Here is a 12,300-nt window from a genome sequence, read left to right as displayed (position 1 = left end):
CTACTGATAAAATCCTTGATTTATTGGAGTGCTTCCTAATCACGAAGTATAGATGAAAATATTAATAGTCTGATTGGTACATAATCTGTATTGCTCTATGTCTCTCTAGCATATCATTACATTCCATCTAATGGGACTTTGTAACGCCCCAATTTTCGGGAATTCTGTGAATGTTGGCAAAATTTCATGCTTTAATTTTGTCATTTGTGAGTGAAATTATGAAATAGGACCTATGTGAAAATGTTTGAAAATGCTATAGGCTAATTTGTAGTGGCCAAATAAATAGTAGTGCAAAATAGGAGGATTTGTATGTCAAACCTCCCATTTTACAAGAAGTGGCCGGCCATCATGTTGTTGAAGACAATATGTGCACTTGATATCCATAATTTATGGTACAAATTGATAAAAAATTGATAATGGGTTAGGTAAATGTTCCATGATGGGCATAATAAGCATTATGGGCATTTTTTTTTATTGACATTATGGCATAGGTATGGCACAAATAATATAAGTTATTTTGTGTCATAAAATGTTGGGTAATAAAATAACAAAAGGATGAAAATAACAAAGTTTTGTCCATCTTTGTTCATCATAGCCGAAAGTTAGAGAAGAGAAAGGAGAGGAGAAAGCTCTTGAGTATTCGGTCACTAGGAGGAGGAAAATTGAAGGTAAGTTCTTAGTACCTTGCTTCTATTTTGAGGTTCATGAGTTCTTCTTGATTCTACCTTAACTCTTGAAGCATATTTTGGTTTTTAGTTGTGTTGTGAGCATTTAGTCATGAATTAAAATGAAGGAAATGATTGTTGTTTCATGTTCTTTTGATGAAAAATGGAAGATAGGTGAAGTTGAGCTAAACAAATGAGCATGCATGTGCCTTAGATGCTAAAGGGAAAAATCAGCTAACATGTTGTGCTTTAAAATGATGAAATAGAGATTATACTTAAGTAAAATCATAGATATGTGATGATTTATTGGTGATATACATGTTTAAATAACATGCATGCAAGGTATGTGTGAAAGAGTGATTTGGTAATAAATCTGCTTGGGACAATGACGATAACGTGACTTTGGAAAATCACCATAAATTGTGGGAGATGAATTAGAAGCTGAATAAATAAAGCTTATTGAGTCTAGTTTTAAATGAAATAAACAAGAACATATTTTGAATTCCGTACAATGAGAAATTTGATTCGTAATGAAGAGTGGTCAGATTAGTCAAACAGTGAAACATGGGAAACTTTGAGAAAAATCTGGTATTGATTGGCTAAACAAAAAATTCTGAAAATTTTATGGATAGAAGATATACGAGTCTATTTTCAGGGAAAATTAACGGCACTTGATTTGGAGTTTCGTAGCTCCAGTTATAAATGATTTAGTGACTGTTGCTTAGGAAGACAGCTTGCAGTGAAATTATGATTATGCGATAAACACTGACAAAAATTTGTTAATGAGTTGCTTATTGATTTCTTATAAGCTTACTTTGATCTGTAGGTGTGGTTGGCCGAATATTGTAAGGGGTTAATACGTAGTTCGTATTTGAATAGTTAGATTAACGTGTTAGTAATCCAATTGTAGGCGGTTCGTGTGTGAATCTCGTCAGCATATTGTCGCAAACAGGTGTGTAACTAACACCCCCTTATAGACTAGATCGGCACAAGCCGAAAAACCGAAATGCCGAAAAGCCGATATTTTGAGATCTTGCGAGTGTGTGAATGCTCATGAGATTAATAGTTTGATGTATATGGTAAATTAAAGTGATAAGACTGCAAAGTGCGCGATTCTGTGCATTTCAATATTTTTGGGCTTAATGGGCCAAAAACAGGATAATGGGCCAACGGACCCAAATTGGTAAGAAAACGCGGTAAGTGTTTCTGATCGTACGTAAATGGCTATGTTATGTATGAAAACCTTAAGAATAGTTAAATTACTTGAATACCCCTATGTATGCAAAATTACCATTATACCCCTAGGGTTACTTTTGACTGAAAAGCATGACGATCTGATTCTGTATGATGTATGCCATGATTATATATCTGTTGCATGGGGACTTGGGTTATACTATGGAGGAAGCGTCCTAGTGGCTATGCCACAATTATCTGATCTGGTGGCTCTGCTACATATATCTGTCCTGGTGGCTATGCCGCAATTATCTGATCTGGTGGCTCTGCCACATATATCTGTTCTGGTGGCTCTCCCACAATATCTGGCAGCCTCGCTGCGATTTCTATGGTGTGTAGCGGTTGGGTGGGCCGAGTAGTCTCCCCACATGGTGTAAGGCTGGTACGGGGGTGTTATGGATGAATCTGGTTGGGTTTCTGCATAAACATGTAATATCTGTTCTGTTCTGTTATGGGCCTATGGGCTTTATTCTAAATTCTGTTCTGGGCTAAGGTCAACTTATTCTATTTCTATGGTTTGAGCTGATATAGGCTATGGTTGGGTTAATTTACACACTGAGTTTCTCAAAACTCACCCCTTTTATTTTCATCCAAGCAGGTAATCCCCAACCATAGTGGGCTTGGAGCTGTGAGGGAATTCGGAGTGGCCATCCGTTCTGAAAGTTTGATTTTCTTCTGGTGAACTGGACATCCTTTTATTTACATTTGAAGTTTTGGGTTTTTAAATGTAATAAGGCCGCTTAATTATTTTTGATGGTTTTAATATGTATTACTAAGATAGGTATTACTTATTTTAACTGTTGAAATTGGATAGCTTTAGGGCGCATTTTCAAAAACAACAATTGATTTCAAAATAACACGACAACAAGCAAAGCTTCCGCAATGAAAGTATTTTCCAAAATTAATCACTTTTCCTAAAAATGACTTAATCAAATCGGTTTCCTAGAAATATCCATGATGTTAAGGTGTGGCAATGGCGGTATGCATGTCTAGGATTGGATCCGAAGGAGCTTGGTACTTAGCGATCGATGGACTCACCACCTCTTTTCCGGTTTCCTACGGTGCACGACTTCCATTCACTTTAACCTATAATGAAATTATCTTTTAAAACACTAAGTAAGTTTTTCTGGATCAACAATATAAAATGTTTTGAACGCTTCAATGTGGCATGCTAGATCCGGTCATAACGTCTGGGCTGGGTTTGGGGTGTTACAGACTTTATGAAATAATATGCACGATGATATAAATCTGTTTCTCCAAATTGATGCTCTATTCAATATACATATATGGGAATATAAATTATCCTTATTGCATTTAATCCTAGTGGGTTAGATTGATGTAGTCTTCTGGACTTCTTTTCTCTAAAGACGTATCAAGATCTTTCATATCTTTCTTATGAACATTTTTCTGGGTCTTTCATTATGACATTGTATCTTGGATTTCTGTACCTTGGATATCTTTATCTTGGATTCCTCTGTCATGGATTTCTTTGTTCTGGTTTTCTTGTTATCTTCATCTAGTAAAATTACCAATGATTACTTGTATCCAAGATATTTTTTTCAACTTATGATGGCTATGTCGATTATAAATGTGTTCCTGGTTTGATTATAGTAACATGATGACCTCCGTATCTGGATTTCTCTAAATCTTCTTGTAAAGAACTGATATCAATAAAGGCATGCATGATGAAAATTGCAGTCTCAGTTTGTATGGTGGGTTCCTTTCCTCGAGTAAGTTAACCCAAGTTAATGCATTCAATTGAGGCATTTTTGTTATCTTGAGCTAATGCAATTGAAATGGACTTTGGTTAGTATGATAAGTGAGTTTGAATGGTTTCATGTCAGACTGTCCTATCAACTGAAAAAGAGAATCTTTTAAAATGCATTTATTGATGATTAATACCGACTCAGTGATTCAAGTGGTATTGGTTATTATTTGAAGGGTTAAATAAAGTATTCAATTCTGGAAACAAGATTTTACCTCTCTTTGGGTAAAGGATAGATAGTCTGAATGAAAGTGCATATATATATATATATATATATATATATATCTTAGAAGACCCTGATACGATTTAAAGCTGTTCTGAATGATAAAGTTTCTATCTTGTGAAAGTTGAATGGTCCACTACATGTTATTGAAGCTTTGAATGAGCGAGAATGTTATTGACCAAAGTTTTTGAACCGATGGGGTATGTGCTAAATAAAAATTTCTTGAATTTCAATACTGTGATATTGGATAAATTGTGATGTGCCCTAAGTCAGTAAAACAATGGGATGGCTAATGTATCTACTGTCCTAAAGAGAATTTAGTGTGAGATTGTGCAAATGACTTAAGTCGATTATTGCCTGATTTCTGAGAAGGGAAGAATGTGGTTACAAGTACTTGAATTGAAAATTCTAGGCTTATGCAAAGAGTTTGCAAGAAAAATCACAGGAGTAATATATTGATGATCGAGTTTAGAACTCGACATTTCTAATCTTTGTAATTGAATACATGAAGGGTTATCAGGACTACTGCTGAACATCGGGTGATATCAGAACGATCTTCGTCAGTAGTGATATTAGAACGGAAATGAGGACGAGATGATTATGGATTTCTTGTCAAAATTATTCTTATATTTAAAAAAGAAAAAGGATGTATGGAATTTTTGGTTGACATATGATGAAATTTGCAAATCGTCTTGGTAAATGTTAAATCTGCCCAACGGGTTAATGGAATCATGTATTGATGAGAGTATCAGATTTCTTGGGAAGCTAGTCCTGGTTAATTAGATTGGGATACGGATTTTCATATATCCTGAGTTATTGAGAAAGCTAAATAAGACCCTGGATTTTAATGAAAGCTAAAGTAAAAAGGTTCTTTAGCACTAATTATGAGATAATAAAGATTATGAGGAACTAAACCACTCTTCTGATAAGCTTTTCGAGGAGAAAATCCTTAAAGGGGGAAAAATGTAACATCCCGATTAGGGCCCAGTCAGAATAGTGGTTTCGGGATTTTTTTATATTTTTAAGGTCTACGATTTCACGGAATGTTTTCGTGAAAATTTCGTTCGAAAATTTCGACGTTTGGGCACTCAATTTGGTCAAAATAACTGAATTATAAAAAGTGTAAAAGTTGAGTTCTACATGTTAGAGGTGTCTAATTGTTATGAAATATTAAATGGGAGGTCCTTAAATGGTAATTAGACCATTAGTTAATTTTTGGACAAAAATAGACATGAAATGGGTGTAATAAAATATTTTTAAGTTAGGGGCATTTTGGTAAACTAATAATTAAAAGAATTAAAAAGCCAAAATAGCCAAAATTTGGTCATCTTCTCCATGTACCAGTCGAAACCCCCATGGAAGCCATGGTTAGGGTTTGGTTCAAGCTTCCAAGCTCATTTGTAAGTGCTCCCGAGCCCCGTTTTTAAAGTTCTTTACATTTTTGAAATCCAGGTAACATGTTCTAGCTATTTCTACCATTATTTTGACTTAGGGTTTATGTTTAAAAATTTACCCATGAGTAATATGCATGCATTTTGATGTCTAATGGTAGAAAATGAGTGTTGGGTGTTTACTAAACGACTTTTACTAAGCGGTTTCTGATGAAAACGTCCGAAAGGACCGTTTTGTAAAAGTTGTAAATTGGTCTTAAATGGGTGATTTAGTGGAAATTAGGGGCTGTCATAGTTATGAAAAATGATCAGCATGTCATAAAACATAAGAAAATAGGATGAAGTTTAATTTCCGAGCATTGGGAAAAAAATACAAATATGCAAAAGTTTCGGGGTCAAAATAAAAATTTGTAAAAATATGATTTTTGGACCCCTATAAATAATGTGACTAATTAGTAGGCTAAATGTGATATTATAGATTAAGAAAAACAAGATTCAAACTTAGATCGACGTCGAACAAGGTTAAGCGCAAACTCGAAATAAGCAGTCGTACTCGAAATCGCGGTAAGTTCATATGTCAATGATAATGCAATAATATTATTGTTCATACTTGAACTCAAATTGATGTGTTAACATTGTGTGATGGATATTTATTTAGTTTATATGAAGATTATATATTGTAACAAATGCCAAATTATAATTATATGTAATATCATGTTTATCTTATGGACTAATGTCTAAATAAACATGGAAATGTGTTGAATTGGATGTACACGGTATGAGCAGCTATGCATAATGAGATACTTGATGAAAAGAGAAAACTATCGGTTGAATAAAAAGGGAAATTCAATGGATAAACTATGGCTTACATGACTTGAGATCCTGCATGTGTTGCAGAAAAGGATTTAGCCCGGACAGGTAATCCGTAATCTCAATTATGAAAAGGATCTAGCCCGGACGGGTGTTCCTTAAGGATTTAGCCCGGACGGGTAATCCGATTGGGGTCTGAATTTAGCCTGGACTGGTAATTCAGATCTGAGCCCATTGAGAGTGCTTGTCATTACAAGGGATTTAGCCTGGACTGGTAATCCGACATCACTCCATGAGTTTATATTACGGAGGATTTAGCCTAGACTAGTAATCCCGCCGTAAGATGTGAGGTTCGCGGGAGTGCGCATATGAAATGATCACTTGTATGATTGAAGGTGAATGGGATATCCATCGCGATTCCATGAAATTCAACGAGATTAATATGAGAAACGAAATAAAAGGCTCTTGCCATGATACATAATGTATGTTATATGATAATATTATGATGCATGTAAGTTGTCATGTTTGGATGAGTGCAGTGCTAAATGATAGCTCAGGTAAGTACTCGAGACCCATGAACACATGTTTGACATGTGAAATGAAGTGGAATTATGAAAATGGTGCAAATGAATGAATGACATTTATGAGAATAATTTCTACGACAAATTGTGATGGTTATTATCTTGTTGCACTAGGACAGATTTGGTATAACAGCATTTGTTCAACTTTGAAAATCCACTAAAAATTGGGGAAGTTGAATTAAGGACTGAATAAGATAAGGAATTAAATCTTAATGAGTCTAGTTTCACATAAAGGAAATGGTGTAAGCAAAAGAATTCTGTATCATGAGATATTCGAATTCTTGTGAGATAGAGTCAGAGTGATTCCAGACTCCCCTGTCTCAAATTTTGAAAATCACTAGAAATTGTAAAACAATAATTATAAGTTAAAAATCAAAATAATGAACTCCTTAATGATTTTACTTTTATGAGAAAGAGACAGGAACATTATCTGAGTCTCGTACTAAGAGATAAATAAATTTTAGTGATGAAAGTCGAAGCTGTCAAACATCAAAAAAGTGGAGAATTTGAATAATAAACCGTACTTATTGGCTTGACAAAAAATTTTAAAAATTTTATGATAAGAAGAGATATGAGTCTAGTTTCCGAAAAAATTAACGGATATTAATTTGGAGCTCCGTAGCTCGAGTTATAAATAATTTATTGACTATGACTCAAGTAGATAGCTTGACCAGAATATGAATAAAAGCAAAATTATAGTAGTTTTACCTAAGGAAACATGTTATTATAATGCTTATTATTTTCATATGGACTTACTAAGCGTAAATCTTACTCCCCCTTTCCATCTTTTTAGTTTTAACAGGTCAGCTCGAGGTTGGACATCGTCGGAGGCAGCATCACACTATCGAGCCTTTACCCTTGGAGTATTATGTTAAACGTGTTCAAGTGAGTGACATGTATAGGGACTTAGTTTTTCTATGATCAATGTCGTTGTGATTAGCCAAATGTATTGGCTTATAATGATTTGTTGTATGTAGCCATGAGATGTGGCTTATAATGATTTTGGCTTGTAAGGCTATTCATCCATGATATATGTAAATGTCTTGTGATGTGGGCATGTGATTATGCTTGTTCACTATGTATAAGATGTATATAACATATGTACATGGTTAATTCCTTAGGACCATTTGAGGTGGTCATGGCTATGGAATAAATGTGTGATATAGTAATAAGTTGTTAGTGCCCTGAACATGGATGTTTAATTTATAAGTTAGTAAACATAGTATAATGGTACAAGGAGTAGAAAGGGGTGACTTAAGGCTTGGAAAATAGCCTATTAGGGTCCACATGGTTGGACACACGGGCGTGTGTCTAGGCTGTGTGTGACACACGGTTCTCTCCCATAGGTGTGTGCTATGGCCGTGTGTCCCCTGCATTTAAAATTTTGAGTTAGTATAGGACACGGGTAGGTCACACGGGCGTGTCCCCTAGTCGTGTCCCAAAGTCAGTATTGAACACGGGCAGGAAGCATGGGCGTGTGCCATGGCCATGTTTAAAAGTCAATGTTGCCCACAAGCTAAGGGCATGGGCGTGCCCCAAGCCACACGGGCGTGTGAGTCCACACGGCCCACCTACACGAGCGTGTGGCACTCTAAAGCTAGAAATTTATTAAGTAGCCCAAAGTTTACCGAATGTTTTCAGTTTTGTCTTGAACCGCCTTAATGTAAGTTATAGGCCTCGATGGCCTATTTAAGGGACGATAGCATATGTTCTAAAAGTTTTAAATTTTCGGTGAAACTTAGTGACCCGATTTTGTATGTTTATGAATGTTTAAGTCTGGTAATACCTTGAGCCCTGTCCTGATGTTGGATACAGGTGATGGGTGTTATAGTGGGTGTTTTGAACCCCACATGGTGTGTAGGGATGGTTGGAGATGGTGTGTAGAGTATGGGAGTATGATTCTATCATCTTAGTTGCATATCTGTAACTTTATCTATATCTTAAATGGGCTCTGGCCCGATTCTGTATCTATAACTGATATTGGCCCAGGTGCGAATATGAATCTTTCTGATTTGTGATATTATGTATGCGTACATGCTTAATTCTATTGGGTTACACATTGAGTTTACGTAAACTCACCTTTTTCTATTATTCTGTATAGGTAATCCCCAGAGTTAGGCGAATTGATGAAGCGGAGGACTCGACGGTGACCATTCGCCAAAACTGTTTTACTTGCTTTTAGTTTTTATTTAAGTTTGGTGTTAAGATTTGAGAGTTCATATTTTTTGGGACTCTCTGGACTATTTTAACTATTTGCCTTTGGTTTTGGGTTTTCGTTTTACTTTGTCGATTTTACCTAAAAACATGTTTTCTAAAAATATCGAATGGCTTTTCCTAAACTTAACGACTTTACAAGCTTCCACTAAACACACATTTTATCTCGAAATATCTAATTGAAAGAAAGCTTTGAAATTGAAGAGAGCGATAAAGGCTTATAGACTAGAAAGATTTTAATGTAACGATAATGGTTTTTCAACCCATTTCGTGTGACCTCTAGATTTAGCCATAAGATCTAGTCCGGGTTTGGGGTGTTACATTTAGTAGTATCAGAGCCTGGTTGCAAAACTCGACTGTAAATTTTGGGCTCCAAAATATGTTTTAAAGAATTGGTTTGTAAAATGGTTTAAAAATTGTTGGTTTAAGTATGTGGTACATCGAGTCCCCAACGTCGATCCTGTGAGTATTTCTGTACTTGGTTAAACTATTCTGAAACACTATAGATAGTACTTATTAAGATTGTACTGAGATAGTTAGAAAACTAAAACTTCTAAAAATAGCTCTTAAACTTCTGATAAATGTTGCATAAAATATCTGTTAGTAAATATTAAATTGATGCATAAACCTCTTAATGTAGATAAACCCGAATTAGACAATGAGCGCACGAGGTATACGAGGACGTGGTACTCGAGGCCAAGGTAGAGCCCGTAAGGGGGCTCAAGCTAAGTCCTCATCTCTGGGCAGCATGCCAAACCTGGACACTAGTGAGACACCTGTGTCACATGTTACTGAGACTAGGTCTTAGAGTCGATCGACTTGAGATGATGCACTCTCCTAGGCCATGCTAAGGATATTAGAGTGGGTCGCTGGACCCAATTCTGGATCTGGGGTTCGAGGATTAGTAACTGAGCGACTCTGGTCTAATGGAGCAGAGTTGTTTAGGGGTGTCATAGGAGTCGCCCCTAATATGGCTGAGTACTGGTTGGAGGCCACATAGAAGATTATGGATGATCTGGACTGTACCCCTGAGTAGAAATTGGAAGGTGCAGTCTCCTTGCTTCGCAACGAAGCATATCAATGGTGGTTGGTAGTTAATGAGGGCACTCAGCCTGATCATGTGACTTGGGAGTTCTTTAAGACTACATTTCAGAGCAAATATGTGGGAGCTAGCTACGTAGATGCTCGTAGCCGTGGAGAACCTCACGCAAGGCAACCTAATTATGGTCGAGTATGAAGATGAATTTTTGAGGTTGAACTGGTATGCTCGAGACATGGTGGCGTCTGAGTATGAGATGTGTATTCAGTTTGAGGACAGACTAAGAGATAATCTAAGGGTTTTGATTGCTCCGCAGAGGGAGCTCGATTTTTCTGTTCTGGTAGAGAAGGCGAAGATCGTTGAAGATGTTAAATGTGCTGAGCGCCAAAATAGAGATAGGGAGAGAGGTATGAGAATGAAAGGTTTGGAGCCTTTTATTTCTGTTCTGAGGCCTAAGAAAAAGGCCAGATCTGATGGGCCAGTTAGAGTGGGAGCCCCTGTTGCTTTTATTACTCCTACTAGGTTGTAGTCGTGCAGTGATTGTGGGAGACGCCATTTAGGCAAGTGCTGGAGAAGGATTGAGGCGTGCTTGAGGTGTGGGTCTCTTGAGCACCGTATTAGGGAGTGTCTACAGAGGTACAAATCAGACGCAAACTTCAGCTCCGGGTACTGTACAACCTCAGAGAGCAGTTCAACAGCCACCTAGGGGCCGTGCACAGGCTTGGGGTGGTAACGATTTGGATCTTGGACAGAGAGCACCAAGCAGAGGTGCCAGTCAGTCCGAGGTGAGGTAGCCTACTTTGGTTTATGCTGCATGTCACCATGCTCCTGACGTCATCATCGGTACTTTCTTTTATTTGATGTACATTACATTGCTCCGATAGACATAGGATCTACTCATTCCTATATAGCCAGTTCAGTTTTTAAAAACCTGGGGATTACGGTTAAGAGCACTACGAGTGAGGTTATTGTATTGAGCCTGTTGCGGCAATCTGTTCGGGTTAGTAAACTCTATAGGGGTGTACCTTTAGTGGTGCAAGGAATTATTTTTCTGGTGGATCTGATGGAGCTTTTTTTTGGGGAGTTCGATATAATTCTAGGAATAGACTGGTTGGTCAAGCATCGAGTTAGTTTGGATTGTGCGACTAAGAGGGTCGTTCTGAGAACTAAGGAGGATGAAGATGTGGTTGTGATCGGAGAGCGTCGGAATTATCTGTCGCATGTGATCTCCGCACTGGTAGCTGAGAAACTGGTCTTCAAAGGGTCCGAGGTGTATTTGGCTTACGTCAGTACTACTGCTACTGGAAAATCTTTGATTGGGGATATCAAAACTGTGAGGGATTTTTCGGATATTTTTCTCAAAGAGTTACTGGGACTACCTCCGAACTGAGAAGTTGAGTTTGGGATCGAGCTTCTTCTAGGTACAGCTCTGGTGTTTATCGCTCCCTATTAAATGGCACTAAAAGAGCTTGCTAAACTTAAGGCTCAATTACAGGAGTTGTTGGACCGTAGCTTCATCCGTCCAAGTGTGTCTCTATGGGAGCACCGGTATTGTTTGTTAAGAAGAAAGATGAGACCATGAGGATGTGCATAGATTATCGGCAGTTGAACAAGCTGACTATTAAGAATATATATCCACTTCCAAGGATCAACGAATTATTTGATTAGTTCCGGAGGGCTTTGGTGTTCTCTAAGATTGACCTTCGATTGGGACACCATCAATTGAGAGTTAAAGAGGTTGACGTTCATAAGACCGCATTTAAAACTCGTTATGGACATTACGAGTTCCTAGTTATACCTTTTGGTTTGACGAATGGACCGGCTACATTCATAGATCTAATGAATCGAGTATTTCAACTATCTGGATCAGTCCATTATGGTCTTTAACGACGACATTCTGGTATACTCTAAAATCAAGGATAAGCATAATAAGCATCTTAGAGTAGTGCTTCAGATTCTACGTGAGAAACAGCTCTACACTAAATTCAGCAAATGTGATTTCTAGCTACATGAATAACTTTTTTGGGGCACGTGGTTTCTTCTGAGGGGATTCGTGTTAATCCTCGAAAGATTGAAGTAGTGCTGGATTGGAAACAGCCTAAGAATGTATCTGAGATCCATAGCTTTCTGGGTTTGGCGGGATGCTATCGGCGTTTCGTTGAGGGGTTCACTTTGATTGTTGCAGCATTCACTAAACTCCTGAGTAAGGGTGTACCATTTTTCTGGACTGATGTACAGTAATCGAGCTTTGATAAGCTCAAATTTGTTCTGACTCAAGCTCCTGTTCTGATATAGCCTGAATCTAGAAGGGAGTTTGTAGTATACAGTGATGCGTGGTATGTTGGATTCGGTTGTGTTCTAATGCAGGATGGTAAGGTT

The 12,300-nt window shown here is 37.3% G+C and overlaps 1 long non-coding RNA gene across 1 annotated transcript; it reads left to right on the top strand.

Moving 5' to 3' along the window:
* The first annotated feature begins 566 nt into the window (after positions 1-566).
* Positions 567-2,689, top strand: LOC128291667 (uncharacterized). The gene is made up of 2 exons (XR_008281485.1): positions 567-668; positions 2,497-2,689. It is a non-coding gene; the product is annotated as an uncharacterized LOC128291667 (long non-coding RNA).
* The last annotated feature ends 9,611 nt before the right edge of the window (positions 2,690-12,300 follow it).

Source organism: Gossypium arboreum, chromosome 4, assembly GCF_025698485.1.
Source record: "Gossypium arboreum isolate Shixiya-1 chromosome 4, ASM2569848v2, whole genome shotgun sequence".
In the NCBI taxonomy this organism is placed as follows: Eukaryota; Viridiplantae; Streptophyta; class Magnoliopsida; order Malvales; family Malvaceae; genus Gossypium; species Gossypium arboreum.
The sequence above is the reverse complement of the archived record's forward strand: the minus strand, read 5'-3'. Positions and strand labels throughout refer to the sequence as shown.